Source organism: Tachyglossus aculeatus, chromosome 20 (genome assembly GCF_015852505.1).
Source record: "Tachyglossus aculeatus isolate mTacAcu1 chromosome 20, mTacAcu1.pri, whole genome shotgun sequence".
Taxonomy (NCBI): domain Eukaryota; kingdom Metazoa; phylum Chordata; class Mammalia; order Monotremata; family Tachyglossidae; genus Tachyglossus; species Tachyglossus aculeatus.
Window position 1 is genome coordinate 27,565,305 of NC_052085.1, and position 19,651 is coordinate 27,584,955.

Here is a 19,651-nt window from a genome sequence, read left to right on the forward strand (position 1 = left end):
GAGAGAGCTTAGTTTTTATGGAAATATCATGATCAGTTTGGGGGAGAAGAAAACCCAATTTATCTTCAACGCCCCCCCCCTCCAAAAAAATCCTAACTAGTCTCCCCAAAAGAAACCCTGCTGGTATATAGTTCTATAAAAATAAATTCAGTCGGATTTTCCTCAAAATCTTTGAGAATGAAAAAGACTTACTAAATGAATTTGTGAGACTGCCAAACTGAAAAGAACAGATTGAAGTGCCCAAGATTATGAATTCTAATTTTTCATCAAAAGGGACTTTTTCCCCCTCTATCTTACCCTCAGGGGGTGGAGGTCATCTGATACATTCTCGCTTGTGTTTGCCTTTCATGGATGGGATGCCAGAGCTATTTAAAAGTGCAATAGGTATTCTAGATGATTCATTTATGAAGTACCAAAGACGACCCAAGAAACTCAGACTCTGAAAATAGCATGCATCCATATGTGAGGTAGGCAAAGAAGGATGGTTCAGCTTATGGTGGCTTTTTATTCAGGGTGTATATGTATCTAAAAGGTCAAGTGAATAATTTTTCTATTCTTGAAGGAAGCAGGTCTAAAGTGTAGCAGCATAATACATTTGATGTTTCAAAGTGGAGTTTTTCCAAAGCAATTTTACTCTGATACTAAAGCTAGTTCCAAACTGAGGCATGGGCATTCATCATCCTTCTCGTCACTCTGGCAGTGCTATTTTTTGAGCAATTATTGGATGTGGACTAATGACTAAATATTATTAAGTGCTTACAGTGAACTTACAGCAGAGCACCATACTAAGCGCTGGGAAAGAGTATACAAGTGGGAAGTAGGTGCAGTTTCCGACCCCGCAAAATCTATGATGACTATTTTAGTCAGTGCTTGGGAGACCCATGGAAAGGTATGAAATGGTAACCTTGCCCTTTAGGAGCTTACAATCTAACAGAGGAAAAAAATAGGCATAAATCATCAAAGGTACAACGGATAGCATCTGATAAACTGGGAGCCAATTTCTTCCTACGCCTAAAGTTGGGAGCAACATTACCATTTTGGGGTAACTAGGGGACAGCCTAGTGCTACATTATGTGAGCCCATTGTTGGGTAGGGACCATCTCTATATGTTGCCGATTTGTACTTCCCAAGCATCTAGTACAGTGCTCTGCACACAGTAAGCGCTCAGTAAATACGAATGAATGAATGATGTGGTAGAGTTGTTTCGGTTCAGAAATGTCACCACAAATGGTGAGAATGCATCTATGACACATTCTATCTGATGATTTTGACACCTGTCTACATAATAATAGTAATAATAATAATAATAATAATGGCATTTATTAAGCGCTTACTATGTGCAAAGCACTGTTCTAAGCGCTGGGGAGGTTACAAGGTTGTCCCACAGGGGGCTCACAGGCTTCATCCCCATTTTACAGATGAGGGAACTGAGGCCCGGAGAAGTGAAGTGACTTGCCCAAAGTCACACAGCTGACAATTGGCAGAGCCGGGATTTGAACCCATGACCTCTGACTCCAAAGCCCGGGCTCTTTCCACTGAGCCACGCTGCTTCTCCAACATGCTTCTACATGTTTTGTTTTGTTGTCTGTCTCCCCTTCCTAGACTGTGAGCCTGTTGTTGGGTAGGGACCGTCTCTATAGGTTGCCGACTTGTATTTGTAGCCCCCCCCCAGCGCTTAGAACAGTGCTTTGCACATAGTAAGCGCTTAACAAATACCACCATTATTATTATTATTACTTCCCAAGCGCTTAGTAGAGTGCTCCACACACAATAAGCACTCAATAAATACGATTGAATGAATGAATCTTTTAGACTGTGAGCCCGCTGTTGGGTAGGGACTGTCTCTATATGTTGCCAACTTGTACTTCCCAAGTGCTTAGTACAGTGCTCTGCACACAGTAAGTGCTCAATAAATATGATTGAATGAATGAATGCACAGAGCACTGTATTAAGCACTTGGGGGAGTTCAATATAGCAGAGTTGGAAGACATATTCCCTGCCTACAGGGAGCTTACAGTGTACAACACCCTCCAACTGCTCTACAGTGGCTGAGCTGCATTTGAAAGTATCAGGGTCCTTTCCCCCTAATTCTGGGGGAGGGGGGAGACTCTGGGGCAAGCCCTGTCGCATCCAACCTATTTTATGCCACCATGTCTGACGATACAGCAGGAGACCTGGAAGCCAGAGATAGAAGAGGCAGCGTGGCTCAGTGGAAAGAGCATGGGCTTGGAAGTCAGAGGTCCTGGGTTCTAATCCTGCCTCTGCCACTTGTCAGCTATGTGACACACAGTAAGCGCTCAATAAATACGATTGATTGATCTGAGAGGGAAAAAATCACTTGCACACTTGTTCACTTGCAAATAGTAGTGCACTTCTAGACTTAAAGTTCACCGTGGAAAGGGATGGCGTCTGCCAACTCTGCTGTATTGTACTCTCCCGAGTGTTTAGTACAGGGCTCTGCACATAAGGAAGCACTCAGTAAGTACCAGCGATGCAGGCCTATCAAGTAGTATTTCCTCGGACCAGCAGGGGGCGCAGAGGGTGATAGACCCATGATAAGCCAGGAACTGCACTTTTCTATCTTTAAAATCTTTTAATGATGCCCTTACCCTAGTGAGTTGAAACAGGTTGCTGGGGAATTTAAACAATGATGGCATTTGTTAAGCGCTTACTATGTGCCAAGCACTGTTCGAAGCGCTGGGATAGGTACAAAGTAATGGGGGAAGCAGCGTGGCTCAATGGAAAGAGCCCGGGCTTTGGAGTCATTATCATCATCATCAATCGTATTTATTGAGCGCTTACTATGTGCAGAGCACTGTACTAAGCGCTTGGGAAGTACAAATTGGCAAGATCAGGGGTTCAAATCCTGGCTCTGCCAGTTGTCAGCTGTGTGACGTTGGGCAAGTCACTTCACTTCTCTGTGCCTCAGTTACCTCATCTGTAAAATGGGGATTAAGACTGTGAGCCCCACGTGGGACAACCTGATCACCTTGTAACCTCCCCGCACATAAGCACACATAGTAAGCGCTTAATAAATGCCATTGTTATTATTGTTATTATTAATCAGATTGTCCCACGTGAGGCTCACAGTCTTAATCCCCATTTTACAGATGAGTTAACTGAGCTACAAAGAAGTTAAGTGACTTACCCCAAGTCACATAGCTGACAAGTGGCAGAGGCAGGATTAGAACCCAGGACCTCTGACTTCCAAGCCCGTGCTCTTTCCACTGAGCTACGCTGCCTGTTCTATCTTTAGCTTCCAAGTCTCCTGCTGTATCGTCAGACATGATGGCATAAAATAGGTTGGACGGGACAGGGCTTGCCCCAGAGTCTCCCCCCCACACCAGAATTAGGGGGAAAGGACCCTGATACTTTCAAATGCAGCTCAGCCACTGTAGAGCAGTTGGAGGGTGTTGTACACTGTAAGCTCCCTGTGGGCAGGGAACATGTCTTCCAACTCTGCTATATTGAACTCCCCCCAAGTGCTTAATACAGTGCTCTGTGCATTCATTCATTCATTCAATCGTATTTATTGAGCACTTACTGTGTGCAGAGCACTGTACTAAGCACTTGGGAAGTACAAGTTGGCAACATATAGAGACGGTCCCTACCCAACAGTGGGCTCGCAGTCTAGAAGGGGTAGACAGAGAACAAAGCAAAACATATTAACAAAATAAAATAAAATAACAGTCAGAGGATCTAGGTTCTAATCTCAGGTCCGCCTTTTGCCTACTATGTGAACTAGGTCAAGTCACTTAACTTTTCTGCGTTACAGTTACTTCATCTGTAAAATGGGGATTAAGACTGTGAGCCCCATATGAGACATGGGCTGTGTCCAACCTGATTACCTTGTCTCTATCCTAGCAGTTAGAACAGTGCCTGGTACATAGTAACAGTGTGGCTCAGTGGAAAGAGCATGGGCTTTGGAGTCAAGGGTCATGGGTTCAAATTCTGGCTCCACCAACTGTCAGCTGTGTTACTTGGGGCAAGTCACAACTTCTCTGTGCCTCAGTTACCTCATCTGTAAAATGGGGATTAAAATTGTGAGCCCCCCGTGGAACAACCTGATCACCTTGTAACTTCCCCAGTGCTTAGAACAGTGCTTTGCACATTGTAAGTGCTTAACAAATGCCATTATTATTATAGTAAGCAGTTAACAAATACTATAAAAAAACCCAAAATATCAATTGAATCTCTCAGTGCAGTTGTATTAATATTTGCTCAAGTTCTTGTGTGTTTCTCTCCAATAATTGTCAGTCAGTAGCATTTATTAAGTACATACATTGTGCAAAGCACTAGGAAGAATACATGCATGTCGATTTGCACACAGTTTCTGGCCCATAAAGGGCTCTGACAGATCAGGGCTAGTCATGAAGCCATAGTGAGATGTAGATAGAATATGTTCTTCGTTGGCCTGTCCAAAAGGAGTTTAGCTAAAACCTCTCCAGCAATGGAGGGCCTTGAGCTGTCGCAGTAGTTTTTACAGTCACCTCTTATCTTTGTTCATGAAGGTGGTGACTTATAGTGGCATCTTTGAAGTCCTATGCAATGACCTAATGTTCCAGACGCTGAAGAGCTCATATGAGATTCTGTACCTTAGTTATCTCATCTGTAAAATGGGGATGAAATCCTCCTCCCTCTGATTTAGACTGTGAGCCCTGTGTGGGATAGGGGCTGTGTCCAACCTGATGTTCTTGTATCCGCTGTAGTGCTTAGAGTGCTCGATAGATAGTAAGCACTTGATAAATGCCTTTTTTTAAAAAATGCAGAAACATGGTATTGAATCTGAAGGTAGGGATATGGGGAAAATTAAAGCCAGGCTTGCCCTCCCCCTTTCTGCCCTCCCTCCTTTCTCCACCCGTATTGTATGGGGTCCGTTCCTAGCTGACGATTCTGTAATCTAGTCCGGAGACACGGTGGAAAAACCCAAAGGGCCTCAGAAATGATTCTGCAACTACACTCAGGAAACTGAAAGACGCCACAGTTACACCCTTCTAAAAACAGGCAGGGCCTTTATTAAGACCTTCCAACTCCTAGGGGAAGTAGACAGGCTGCATTTTAACCAGCTATTTTTAGATTATGTCAACTACAATAAGACCCACTCAGATACATGAGGAAAGCACTAAAAGCATTTAGGTGGAATTCCTTTCCTCAGAGCTGAGATTTGCAATACAGTCAGAGAAATGCTTAGGATGAATTGTTTCAGAAGGCCTGCAAGAAGGTAAATAGGAGGCATACAGTGCAGATTACATTATAACTTTAATAAAATAATTTGGAACGGACTGGTTTCAAATCCTGTACTGCCAGGAGTTAAATCCCATGGTCACACTGCTCATTTTTCATGCCCAGAACTAGTCCATGACTAGTTAATGGTTTCTCTGTGTCCCGTTTCACTTCTTTGGAAACTTGTAAGGAGTGTTTCTAATCAACATCATGGCCATTTGTAATATGGTCCCTGATAGACGTTTAGATCCAAACTCCCTTTATGACGAGCCCGGACCTATTAATGTCATGTATTGTTCCTTGGTCTAAATACTCTTCCCGGGCCTTGTCGGATCCGTTTTTTCATTTGTCTTTGTGCTTCTCCGTCTTTGGAAATCCATACCACCCACTAAGCCATTTCAGTAAATCTCTCCTGGGTCCCAAGCCTCTACAATACTTGACAATTAGAGTGTTTCAGCTTGAAGGAGGAAAGTTCCATTTCCATTCTACCGTCAGCTTGGGGTCCATTTGCAATAACGAAGGAATCCAAGCCTTTGCTCCTGTAATGTTTTACGGTTATCCCTAATTCATTGACGTCAATATGTGTCTTCATCAAATTCCCACTGGAGATGCAAGCCTGGGATTGCCTGACCAGTCTTTCTTTTCCCTGTGCCCAACAGTATTCCTTAAGGCGAGGGGGTTGGTCCCTTCAAGGAGCGTCCCCATTTTTCTCTGATCTGAAATATGCTTTCCGATGTTGTTGGGAAGAACACATGAATTATTTGCTACTATATTCCCGCAGTTGGCAGCCGCCGGAAAATTCCCCAATTGATTTTTCAGTAAGGCAGTTCAGCCCCAGCCCTAATAAGGTTCAAGCACTGAAAAAGTACCGAGATGAACCATTGATTAAGTTGACACTGCAATCTGTTTCTCTGCCCCTTGTAGGCCGGATCGGTTCTCTGCCCGTGCATTTTTTTTTAAAGGTTTCACATTTTTGCTTCTGTGAATATTGTTATCTAGGGCTGCAATGGGGGGTAGGGGGTGGGCAGGGCTTAGAGGTTCTGCCTGCACATATCAGTATTATTAAGGCTGGGAAATTCAGTGGTTCTGAGGCCCAGGGAATTTCAGATGATGGAGTCATGGTCCCCAAAACCATGCAATTTTCAGAGAGAAAATTGGGTTAGAAAGGGCACATCCATTTGGAACTATTTTTTTTTTAATGGTATTTAAGCACTTACTAAGTTCCAAGCAATGTACTAGTTGCTGGGGTATACACAAGCTAATCGGGCGGAACACAGTCTGTCCCATGTGGGGCTCACAGTCTTAATCCCTATTTTACAGATGAGGGAACTGAAGCCCAGAGAAGTGAAGCGATTTGCCCAAGGTCACACAGCAGCCAAGGGGCTGAGTAGCAATTAGAGCACAAAGTCCTCTGGCTTCCAGGTCTGTGCTGTTATACCTGTAACATGAAATTATCTTGGACCGTAGCCTTGGATCCCAGAGTGACTTTTCCATTTCTTAAGGCAGTGGATTTGGACTCTGGCCGCTGGCCATGCTCAACAAAGCATTCGCAGAGGTCCAAAGCTGTTGCCAATTTCTGACTGTCCAATTCCAAAAGATGATTGGACTTGACCATCCTAAACTAGATGTTGCTGTTCATTCCTGGTCATCATTAGAAGTTCTGGTTAGGGCAGTCAATTACTTTCATTTCAAGTACAGCGTGGCTTAGTGGAAAGAGCCCGGGCTTAGGAGTAATGGGTTCTAATCCCTGCTCCACCACTTGTCTGCTGTGTGACCTTGGGCAAGTCATATAACTTCTCTGCGCCTCAGTTCCCTCATCTGTAAAATGGGGATTAAGACTGTGAGCCCCATGTGGAGCATCCTGATTACCTTGTATCTACCCCAGTGCTTAGAACAGTGCTTGGCACACAGTAAGTACTTAACAAATGCCATTATTATTATTATTATGTTCCAAACGTAAATGCTTAGGAAGCAGCAGGACCTGGTGGAAAGAGCATGAGTTTAGGAGTCAGAGGACCTGAGATCTAATCCTGGCTCTGCCACATGCCAACTGTGCAACTTGGGGCAGGTGACTTAACTTCTCTGTGCCCAGTTTAATCATCTTTAAAGTGGGGATTAAATCCTACTCTCTCCTATTTAGACTATGAATCCCAAATGGGACAGAGACTGTGTCAATCAATCAATCAATCATATTTATTGAGCACTTACTGTGTGCAGAGCACTGTACTAAGTGCTTGGGAAGTACAAGTTGGCAACATATAGAGACAGTCCCTACCCAACAGTGGGCTCGCAGTCTAAAAGGGGGAGACAGAGAACAAAACCAAACATACTAACAAAATAAAATAGAATAGATATGTACAGGTAAAATAAATAAATAGAGTAATAAATATGTACAAGCAGCCTCATCATCTTGTTAGTAGCTTCCCTCAATGCCCTTCTCTCTAGTTCTTCCCAGGATGTCTAATGCTTGTCCCAGAGGTGACAGAATGCCCAATGGGTGTTTAGTGTCAGACAATAAAAAAAAGTCCAATGAGGGAAGATGTTGAAACTATCGTCTAGAATGAGGTTGAAGGGATGATGGGTGGACTGTAATAATCCCCCTGGGCTCCCTCTTCCCCAGTTAATGCAGGTAATTACTAATTGGAACTGTTTTTAACTCTTCCATTATCTCTGTTGCTGTCCAGTGAACCTGGCTTGAGCTCTCCAAATGTCTCCTCACCTGCGGAGGTTCCAAGAGACAACATGTCTTAGTGGCAAGAGCATGGGCCTGGGTGCTAATCCTGACTCAGTCATGTGTCAGCTGTGTAACCTTGGGCAAGTCATTTAACTTCTCTGTGTCTCAGTTACCTCATCTGTAAAATGGGGATTGGGACTGTGAGCCCCTTGTGGGACGGGGACTGTGTCCGGCCTGATTCCCTTTTATCTACCACAGTGCTTGGCACACAGCGCTTAACAAACACCACAATTATTATTACTTGAACCCAATAACATTCTCAGCATCTAATTGAGGCTGCAGTATGCAGAGTCGAGGACCTGCAGTGAGGACTAGTTTGAGGCTGACCCCATCTGAAGGGTCTCAGGTGTTTGGTAAGCCCAGAAGGGTGAGGGGGATGACGATGATGATGGTATTAAGCACTTACCATGTGCCAGGCACTGTACTAAGCACTGGGGTGGATACAAGCAAATCAGGTTGGACCCAGTTCCTGTCCCATGTGGGGCTCAAAGTCTCAATCCCCATTTTTCAGATAAAGTAGTTGAGGCATAGAGAAGTGAAGTGACTTGCCCAGTGTCACACAGCAGACAAATGGCAGAACTGGGATTAGAACGAATAACCTTTAAACTCCCAGGACCACACCCTTTCCACTATGTCATGCTGCTTCTCCTGGATGCAAGCCCTGTTGAGTGTATGTTGGGTTTTTTATTTTTATATTTTGCTTTGAAGGGATTCTCTGAGCCCACCCCACCACCAGTTTATGTCAAACAAATATTAACTGGCAAACAGGCTGCGTGTACTAGGGACCTCTCCGAGATAAATTAGACCTGTAAATATTTGTGGGTGTGCTGCCCTTCTGAAACTGACCCCTGGAGATAAGAATCCTAATAATGCTAGCATCTAGCTGAGTGCTTCCTTCTCAGTGGAGTTGGCAAGGGTTCTGCGATTTGGGGAAATCAAAGATCCCACTTTCTCTGACTGCACCTGTCAGCAGTGAGGCTGTTTATTGAGCACACAGAATATTATGAGGGAGCGTCTGCAGGTGGGTCACATAGCCCTTGTTTGAGTTTGGCGACTATGTCACTCCTTTGGGGTTAGAATTCATTTCATGCCATCAGACTTCATAATGCCTGCCTAAAGTTCAACAGGCAAAGACAGTCTCTGCTTAAGGGAAGCGGCGTGATGATGATGATCAATATTATATTATTATTATTATGGTATATAAGTGCTTACTATGTCCAAACATTATACCAAGTGCTGGGGTGGAAACAAGCAAATCGAGTTGGACACAATCCCTGTCCCATGTGGGGCTCAGAGTCACAATCCCTGTTTTACAGATGAGATAATTGAGGCACAGAGAAGTTCAGTGGCTTGTCTAAGATCACACAGCAGGCACGTGATGGACCTGGTATTAGAATCTATGTCCCTCTGCCGCTCAGACGTGTGCTGTATTTACTACACCATAGCCCCCAGTAAGGGTGGATTCTCCACTTGGTACATTATCCATGTCTAGTTTTTAGCCTTCCTTTGGACTTTTTCCCAGGTTGTAACAACCAGAATCCACAACCAGGCTCGCTGTAGACATGGGAGCAAATCTCCCCAACATCCAGTATTGGGAACCTCCCCTCACTCCCCAGATGGTGCCCCACTTCTCTATGAGATGTTTATATGATATTTATGAGGCATCTGATTCTAAGCACTGATGGCAGGGTGATACCTTTCATCAAAGGTATCAACTTTTCATCTTGAGCTTGGGATGGAAGTTGGGGCAGAAATTTCAGCAGATATGAGGACTAGGAGGAGATAAACTTCAAAGAGCAAAGACCACCTTTTGGGGCCTTTTTAACCCCGATTGGAAACCTCCAGGTCTTGTCATGAACCTGGGGGTGTCGAGCTCCAGCAGCTATGGGGGTGATTTGCCCTCATGGTCCCCGTGGAATGGGGATTTCTGCCCTTCAAAAAAAAAGGGGGGGGGGGAGGGAAGAAAAATGAACAGAGAAGTTTGGTTCGAGCTCTGTGTGTCCCCTTTAAAACGGTGCCAAAGAAATCCAGGGACACATTCAATTAGAATCTCTGCTGGACTCCTTGTATTTTTAGCTCTTGACCTCCTCAGGGGTGTCTTTGGAGAGAGTGCAGAGATGTGCTTTCTTTCCTGGCTGGGGGAGAAATTGGGATCTTTTATTGTGGTGTTTGAATCCAGAAAAGCCCAAATTTCAGAGCTAGGTGCAGTTCTACTGACCCACTGAAACAGCCTGATGTCTTGGAGTTTCAGCCAAATCAAAACCACAGCTTTGAGAATGAATCAATCATATTTCTTGAGTGCTTACTGTACTAAGTGCCTGAGAGAGTATGGTATAACAGAGCTGGTAGAAAAGTTGCTTGCCCATAACATGCTTTCATTTGGAGATGGGAGGGTGCTTAGTAGCATGGCCTAGTGAAAAGCATGGGCCTGGGATTCAGATAATTTGGGTTCTAATCCTAGCTCTGCCACTCGCCTGGTGTGTGACCTTGGGCCTCAGTTTCCTTATCTGTTGACATATGGAGATTCAGTGCTTCTTCTCCCTCCTACTTAGGCTGATCCCCATGTAGGATGGGAACTGTGTCCAATCTGATGAATGTATGTCTACACCGATGCTTGGAACAGAATTTGGCACATAGTAAGCCCTTAACGAATACCATAATTACAATTGTGCTTAAAAGCAAATACCCTGGTGACCCTGAATGGGAACCCAGCAGCGCTGAGGAAGCTTGATCGCTCTAAGTACCGTCGACTGCTTTTGCTCGCCCTGAGCTGTGTCACTGGGTGAAATAAATGGGTAGAAACGTACCAACCCCATTGCATTGAACTCTCTCAAGTGCTTAATACGGCTCTCTGCACACAGTAAATATCGATTTGAGATTCTGCTCCCCAGAAGTCAGGATGGCATGATGGCTGTTTCTCAAAAGCGAGCAGTAGCATCTGCAAATATCCAGAAAGAGGCTGGTACTGCCTTGGAACGTAAACTCATCAGTGTATAAAGATTTTGGAGATGAGCCTGATGTCGCACTCTTCCACCTCCAATCTGACTATCTCGAGGCACCCTGAGATTCCCTGCAGGCTTTCTGTTGTATGCCTCTTACGAGAGTGCCCTTTCCCAGGAAATTCAAAATAATAGAAGACGGGAAAAGAAAGCATCAAAAGAAGAGGCTTGCTATTGCGGAGATGCGCTTTTGTTCAACCTCAGCAGGGATGTAGCATCATGCCTCCATCGTGCATGCGAATGTCCTCAGGACTGCTCGCCTGGGATTTTTTTTTCCCCCCTGTGATATTATTGTGTGATGATTTATGATCTACACATCATATCTGACATTTTTCTCAAGTTTTCATTGTTCACAACCATACAAAATGCCTGGCAAGTGTCTAGCCCTGATAGACTGGACTTTTGCTGCTTCTGCAGGTGCGGCAGAATTTTAAACAAGCGCACAATTAAGTGGGAATATGAATCCCAGCCAGCAGGGATGTTAACAATGATACAGGGCCTGGGTTGCTGCGGGAAATTGATCCCGGGATGTCTCGGTGCGAAGGGACGAGATGGGTGTTTACCGTACGGAGACCATTTTGGTAGGGACCCTCTTTCCGTCGTAATGGGAGGGACCTGGCAGACTCTGTGGCAAGCGGGTTCATTCATATGTAAAACACAAGTGAAAGATGAAATGGTACCTTGAACTGTATCTGTATCTCCAGCTCATTTATCAGCGCCGCCAACTTAAAAACAATTATTGGATAGGGAAGGGGAAAAAACAGGCAAGAGTAAATCATCTCGGAGAAATAGAAAAACACGTGGTTCCTCAAAGTGTCTTTTTCCTAAATCAAAGGTGAAAAGGCTTCCAAGAAATGAAAATTGGCAGAGAAGCAGATTGAGTTTACTTGTCTATGCGAAGGCACTAAACTTGAACACATAGATATTATGATTTGTGCACTTGTCTGAAAAGGCTAATCCCCTCATGCATACTTGATGGGGAGGGAGTGAACTGCACATCACTCAATAGTAATCAGGTTTGAAGGGGTTTAATCTGCAGCCCCGAGTGAAATGATGCTACCCAGAGGCCCCCCCCAGTCCCTTGGTTCATTAAAATCCAGTCCACACCGGCGAGGTCAGCCCAGGCTGGACACAAAATATAAGCTTCGGAGTTCTGTTCTCTGGGACAGGGTTTACAATGGGCGGGATTGACCGACTTAGTAAAACATTTGAGTTTTTCAAGATTTACTTGTACAAGATGAGGCAAACCAGAAAAATATAGCTCGCAACAGATGCATTCTTTCGAGTTTGGATAACGTCCTGTACTTGTGAAGAAGCCTATTCTTAGAACAGGTTTCATCTGTCAAATGACCATGCATTTACTCAGTGATGGTCTCTCCCTCTTGAGGGGATCAAAGACTTAGAGCATCAGTTGGATTTAAGCACTGTGTGGGAGGATAATTTCCTCCCCCCTACCACGGATTGATCAATCAATGGTATTTATTGCGTGCTTATTGTGTGCAGAGCACTGTACTAAGCACTTGGGAGAGTAATTTACAATAGGGTTGGTAGACAAGATCCCTGCCCTAAAGGAGCTTATAGTCTAGTGGAGGAGAAAGACATTAAAATAAATTGCAGGGAGGGGAGATAGGAAAATAAAAGCTCTTTACACTAACTGTAGGCATTCATTCATTCAGTTGTATTTATTGAGTGCTTACTGTGTGCAGGGTACCATACTAAGCGCTTGGGAATTGGTAGGCAGAGGACCAAGGATGCCACTCTATCCTGGCTCCTCTACAGCTGAATTTTGTGGTAGGGGATAATAATCCTCATCACTAGTATGATTTGAGTGTCAACTGTAAGTGAAGCACTGGCCCAAGTGCTTGGGAGAATACAACAGACAAAAACGAGATACATCATCACTATTTTCTGGGAGTTTACAAGCTAATGCCTTGAACTGGCATAAGACTTTTTAATTATCCACTGAAAGTTGTTTCACAGAAATTTTCTCCGCACATCTCTGTGAGGGAAGGTGAGACAGGCACTGTGAAGTGCTTACAACAGTTCTCTACACATGGTAGGCACTCAGTAAATACCATTGCTTATCTCTATTTCCAATTGAGCCTGAGGTATAGAGAGATCTAGTAAATTGTTCATGGTCACCCACAGTAGGCTAGTGGCAGAGAGAAATTAGAATTTCGGTCTCCTGGCTCCTAAACTCTTGTGCTTTCCAATAGAGTCCACTGCCTCCCATATTTGTGTCTTGGCTCCATCAGCAATCTCTCCCCAGCTATAAGGGATGTTTATGGGTCTCTCCTTAGGCAGAATGGTTTGTCTTTCCATAAGGGGTGTTTGTGGGTTCAAGTATTTGGCTCAACTTGGGCAGGCTCTTTTATGGTGTATGTTAAGATCTTACTATGTGTCATGCACTGTATTAAGCACTGAGGTAGATACAAAATAATCAGATTTGTCACAATCCCTGTCCCACATGGGACTCACAGCCTAGTTTTCTTGGTGACAGTGGGTAAGTACTTAACTTCTCTGGGCCTCAATTTCATCATCTTTTTTTTTTTTTGTGGGGGGGTATTTGTTAAGCACTTACTGTATTCCAGGCACTGTACTAAGCACTGAGATAGATACAAGGTAATCTGATTGGGCACGGTCACTGTCTCCCACATGGGGGTCCCAGTTTTAATCCCCGTTTTACAGATGAAGTAACCGAGGCACAGAAAAGTGAGGGGACTTGTCCAAAGTTACACAGCAGGCAAGTAGTGGAGCTGGGATTAGAACCCCGTTCCTTCTGACTTCCAGGATCATGCTTCACTCACTAGGCAACACTCCTTTTCTAACTATGATGATGGCATTTGTTAAGCAATTACTGTGTGCAAAGCACTGTTCTAAGCACTGGGGAGGATACAAGGTGATCAGGTTGTCCCAGGTGGGGCCTACAGTCTTAATCCCCATTTTACAGATGAGGGAACTGAGGCACAGAGAAGTTAAATGACTTGCCCAAAGTCACACAGCTGACAATTGGTGGAGTGGAATTTGAACCCATGACCTCTGACTCCCAAATGGGGCTTTAATGCTCACTCTTCCTCCTGCTTAGACTGTGGCCCCCAGGTGGGTCAGGGATTGTGTTCTACCTGATTATTATATTGTAACTACTCCAGTGCTTATTACCGTTCTTGGCACGTAGTGAGCACCACTCTCATTGTCGTCATTATTATTATTAATCGATTTTTGACAACCATGATTCAAAGAAAGACCGTGCACCTCTCTCCAGGACAGTTGGGCATACTTTTAGCCAGAGTGCTGTGGTTAAAGATGTTGGAGGAATATAGGCTATCTTCTCCCTTCTCCCACTCCTGTCCAGAGAAGCTGTTCCTTCTGCTTTGTGCCTAGTGGACTGTCCATCCTCACCCAAGGATGAATGACAGCAGGGGAATTTCAGCCTCTCCAAGAGGGTCCGGGAGAGGAATAAATAGCCGAGGCTATGAGTGGGAGCAAGCAAAGCCTTGAAAGGGCTCTAATTCTGTCTACATTTTCAAAAGCACCACAAGAAGCCGCATGTGTTAGTCATGAGCCCTGAAAAGGACTTTCATATCACTCAATTTTCTATTCAAAGTCCAGCGGTAATACAGTGAGGTAGCACCCCACATCCTGCTAAGTCAAAGTCCTCTAAGTGATGTGCCATTGATCTGTGAGAGGGAAGATGGCTTGGAGACCAGGCAGCCTTGCTAAAAGCTGCATGCCCTTAAAATCAAATTGCCACAGTGTAGAAATGGCCCCTAAACTTTGTGCTTCTTCGAGCATGTTTTCATTTCTCGGCATAAAATGCTGGCCTGTTTCTGTGTCTCGTCATTTTTGCACAGATGTTTCTATTTGCCATGTATCTTAATAATGATAAGAACAATAATTATGTTAATTGCTAAGGGCTTACTAGGTGCTGAGCACTGTACTAAGCTCTGGGGTAGGTAATCAGGTCCCCCACAGTGGGCTTACAGTGTAGGAGGGAAAATAGGTATTGAATCTCTTTGACAGATGAGGGAACTGAGGAACAGGGAAGTTGTGACTTGCCCAAAGTCACCAGCCAGGCTGAGGAGATGAGGGAGACGTTGATCCCAGATGGCCACTTTGTTGGCTTGTGTATTTGGGCTGGACCACTGGTGTCTTCCCTGGGCAAGGCTCCCACTCATAAATAATAAATGCCAACTGGATCTGTCAATTTGATAGTCTTTCTTGGCTTCCAGTCAAGTGCTTGTCACTCAGCAGGCAAGTGGCAGAGCTGGGATTCGAACCCAGGTCCTTGACTCCCAGCTTTTTCCACTAGGACACCCTGCTTCCCATCAGTAGCCTATATTGTATGATCAAACATTAACATTCAGAAGAGAAAAAGATGTTACTGAGATATTACTTCTGTGTCACCCCAGCTTGCTCCCTCTATTCATTCCCCCCACCATGCCCCAAGCCCCACAGCAATGATGTATATATTTGTAATTTTTTTGTATTAATGTCTGCCTCCCCCTCTACACTGTGAACTCGATGTGGGCAGGGAATGTGTCTGTTTTATTGTACTCTCCCAATCGCTCTGTAATAATAATAATAATGGATTTTGTTAAGTGCCTACTATGTGCAAAGCACTGTTCTAAGCATTGGGGAGGTTACAAGGTGATCAGGTTGTCCCATGGGGAGCTCACAGTTTTTAATTCCCATTTTTCAGATGAGATAACTGAGGCACAGAGAAGTTATGTGAATTGCCCAAAGTCACACAGCTGACAGTTGGTGGAGCCGGCATTTGAACCCATGACTTCTGACTCCAAAGCCCGTGCACTTTCCACTGAGCCACGCTGCTTCTCCACATACATTCGTGTACATTTCTATGCACACAATAAGCACTCAGCAGATACAAATGCCTGAGACGTGTGAAGACTGCACTGTGAATGTTAGCATCCAGAAGTATTGGCAGAGGAGAAAAAACCATTACTTAGCCAAGAATCAAAACCTTAACACCTTGACTTCAAAACCCTGTGTTCTCCTTCTGGGTTTAGATATTCTTGGCCTCTGGTGAATCAGTCAATCAATGGTATTTATCAAATGCTTACTGTGTACAGAGCACTGTACTAAACTATTGGGAGAGTACAGAACAACAGAGTTAGTAGACGTGTTGTCTGCCCACAAGGAGATTCAGGTTTAGAGGGGAAATAGGAAAATTATGTTTACATACATAAATGCTGTTGGGCAGAAGGTGGGGTGAAGATTCAAGTGTGAGGTGACACAGAAGGACTTGGGGGAAATGAGGACTTAGTAGGGGAAGGCCTCTTGGAGAAGTGATTTTAATAAAGTTTTTAAGATGGAGAGAGGAGGTCACTCATAGATGAAGAGGGAGGGAGTTCTTGGCTAGAGGGAAGATGTGGGCAATGGTTTGGTGGCAAATAGACAAGATCGAGAACCGGCTCCCGTGAAGACTTTGGTACGTGGCTCAGTGGAAAGAGCCCGGGCTTTGGAGTCAGAGGTCAGGGGTTCAAATCCCAGCTCCGCCACTTGTCAGCTGTGTGACTTTGGGCAAATCACTTAACTTCTCTGTGCCTCAGTTCCCTCATCTGTAAAATAGGGATTAAGACTGTGAGCCCCACGTGGGACAACCTGATCACCTTGTATTCCCCCAGTGCTTTGAACAGTGCTTTGCACACAGTAAGTGCTTAACAAATACCATTACTATTATTATTATTATTATTATTATTACTACCCTGTCTTGTAGCCAGAGCCTAGCTCACAATTGAGTGCTTCTTTACTTGGTTGGCAGAGCTGGGAGACAAGTGACCACTGTACTAAGCGATTGGGAGAATCCAAAATAACAGTGCTGATAGACACATTTCATGCCCACAAGGAGCTTCCAATATCTACCAACTCTGTTATAGTGTACTCTCCCATGTACTTAGTATAGTGCTCTGCACACAGTACATGCTCAATAAATATGCTTGATTTATAGGGAGGAGGAGGAATAGTGGATCGTTTAGTACCGTGCTTTGCGCACAGTAAGTGATCGAGAAATACAACTGACTGGTTGACTGGCTGGCTCTGTAAATGAGTATATGTCACCCTCGCCCCCCCCCGCCAAAAACTCCTCAAAAGTCAGTTTTTTAAATGGGCTCATTTAGGAAGGTTTTTGCTATGAAGGAAATTCTGGCAGATTTTTTCACAAATGACAGCCATCAAGAGCCTTTGTCTGGGAGTGCACTGTGCCATGTCAGATTTGAAACAGGCGCCTCATGACCGTTTCCCTCGCTGGGCATCGACTGGGTGATGAGCAGACTTTTGGCGGTGATACTTCGGGGTTCACCAAAGAGAAAGCATCTGGCTTGCTCGTGGACCAGACTGGTTGATGTGGATTTGGACACATCGATTCTGTCGCCTACTGCCCCCAAGAAGGCATCTTGGTGCCCCAGGTTGGAGGCTGATGGGGTGACATAATGCAGCACATTAAACAGCTGAAATGTTCCCATGAATATGCATTTGTTAGTTTGGCAAGGGAATGATTGTTTCCCCAGGCTGGGGAAGCAGCCTACCAACTCTGTTAACTCAGTTTCGGCTCATAATAATCATCATCATGCCAATCCTTAGATTTGCAGAGTGCCGTTGTTTTTCCACAATCTTTTGATGCCTGTGATCGGGTTTTACCCTTGCAACATCTCGGGGGGTGAGAGCGGGAGGGATTGATGTCTGTGTTAGTGATAGGGAAACTGAGGCACAGAACAATTGGGTGATTTGTCAGATGCCAAAGGGGCAGCTGGGATTAGAACTCTAGTCTCTTTGCCTGCCAGATTGGTGCTCCTTCTGCTAGACCCTGTAATAGCAGCAACATCCTGTTCTGGGGAAATGGAGATTGGGGCATGGGCTCATGTTTCGTCCTGGTTTTGTAAGGTTGTGAGTTGTCCAACGTGATTGGAAGATCTGTTGTATGTAAGCTCTTTATGGGCAGGGAATGTATCTGTTTATTGTTATATTTTACTCTCCCAAGCATTTAGTATGGTGCTCTGCACACAGTATGTAGTCAATATCGTGAATTATTAGCATTTACTGAGCATCCACTGGGAGAAATGTGCTATATTAAGCTCCTGGGAAGTACAAAACAGTAAATCAGTGGCACTTACTGAGCGTTTACCATGTAAGAGCACCAGAGTACAGTGCGGTGGAGTTAGTAGACATGATCCCAGTCTAAAGTGGGGACAGGCATTAAAATAAATTACCCATAGAGGAACTGACAAAGCTAATTAAGTGGCACAGTCCCTGCCCTCAAAGATCTTCCACTTCAAAGGAGACAGCATAGGAATATTTACAAATGGAGTAAAAATGAATTGTTGAATACATAAGTGCCAAGGACAGACATCCTTGGTAGTGGTAATTAATGGGTGTATGTGATCTGGGGAAAACTTCTTGGAAGCGGAAGCATATCTAGAGGGTTGTGCAGGTCTAAGTTATTTTTCCATCCATCTATTTGATGATGAGACAGTCAGGTTTGGGAGAATCTTGTACCTGAGGCATCATCTGGGTGATGGCTTTTCATTTCACTATGTGCAACAGCTTGGAATCAGACTTGTTGTGATATTAACAGTGCTTGTTTGTACAGTTGTCCTCTTAATTAAACCAAAATGTCACTCCAGTCCAGTGCCTTGATGGCATCTTATTTCCTGATCTAAAGGTCTGTCCCAAAGGTAGTGTCCCTTTTAAATGAACATCCGCTCTTGCTGTCCAGAACTTATTTTATGAAATCTTTTATCCCAAACAAGGATGTTTAAAATCATCTCTTCTTCCCCCACACCACCCCTCATTCAACACAACTGAGTGCAGCAAAGAGGCCCTGCTCCTTTGTCCAATTGTTTGATTTGACATGGCAATAAATATTTATGATTATAATTATTGTTTTGGCCTCCAGCTAAAGTGTCTACTGAAGAAAGCAGCAGGGTGCATGTCAGATTGCTGTTTGTTGAACTCTGCAAGGCACATTGATGTGGCGATCTCTCCCCTTAACTGATTAATATGAATGGGGTGTGGGGTGGGAGGACTATCTTCTAAGTGGTTTATATGCACATCTTTGTGAATGACTTCAAGGAGCTGCATGAACCAGTAGCCTTTCAGTGTGACCTCTAAGAGGGCAGCAGGCAAATCTCCAGGGTGGGCTGTAAAGAGCCAAGCATAGATGCTCCAGGAAAAGAGGACATAGGCATCGCTGTCACCATAAATGTAATAATTGTAGTATTTTAGTACTTATTGTGTACTAAGCCCCGGGATAGGTACGAGGTAACCAGATCGGACCCCACCCCTCACAGTCTAAGTAGGAGGGAGAGTTGATAGTGAATCCCCATTTTACAGATGAGGAAACTGAGGCCCAGAGAAATTAAGTGACTTGTCCAAGGTTACATATCAATCATATTTATTGAGCACTTACTCTGTGCAGAGCCTTGTACTAAGTGCTTGGGAGACTATAGTTCAGCAGAGTTAGTAAATATGTTCCCTTCCTACAGTGAGCTTATAGTCTAGCAAGCAGGCAAATGGCAGATTGGGGAATTGAACCCAGGTCTTCTGAATCCCAGAGGCCTGTGTTCTTTCCACTAGGCCATGCTGCTTCCCTACCATTTTCACCATCCTTCTGCTCCTCACCTTCCCCTCCTCATTGTCATCATCTTTATCATCATCCTCTTCCTCCTCAGCAATTTTT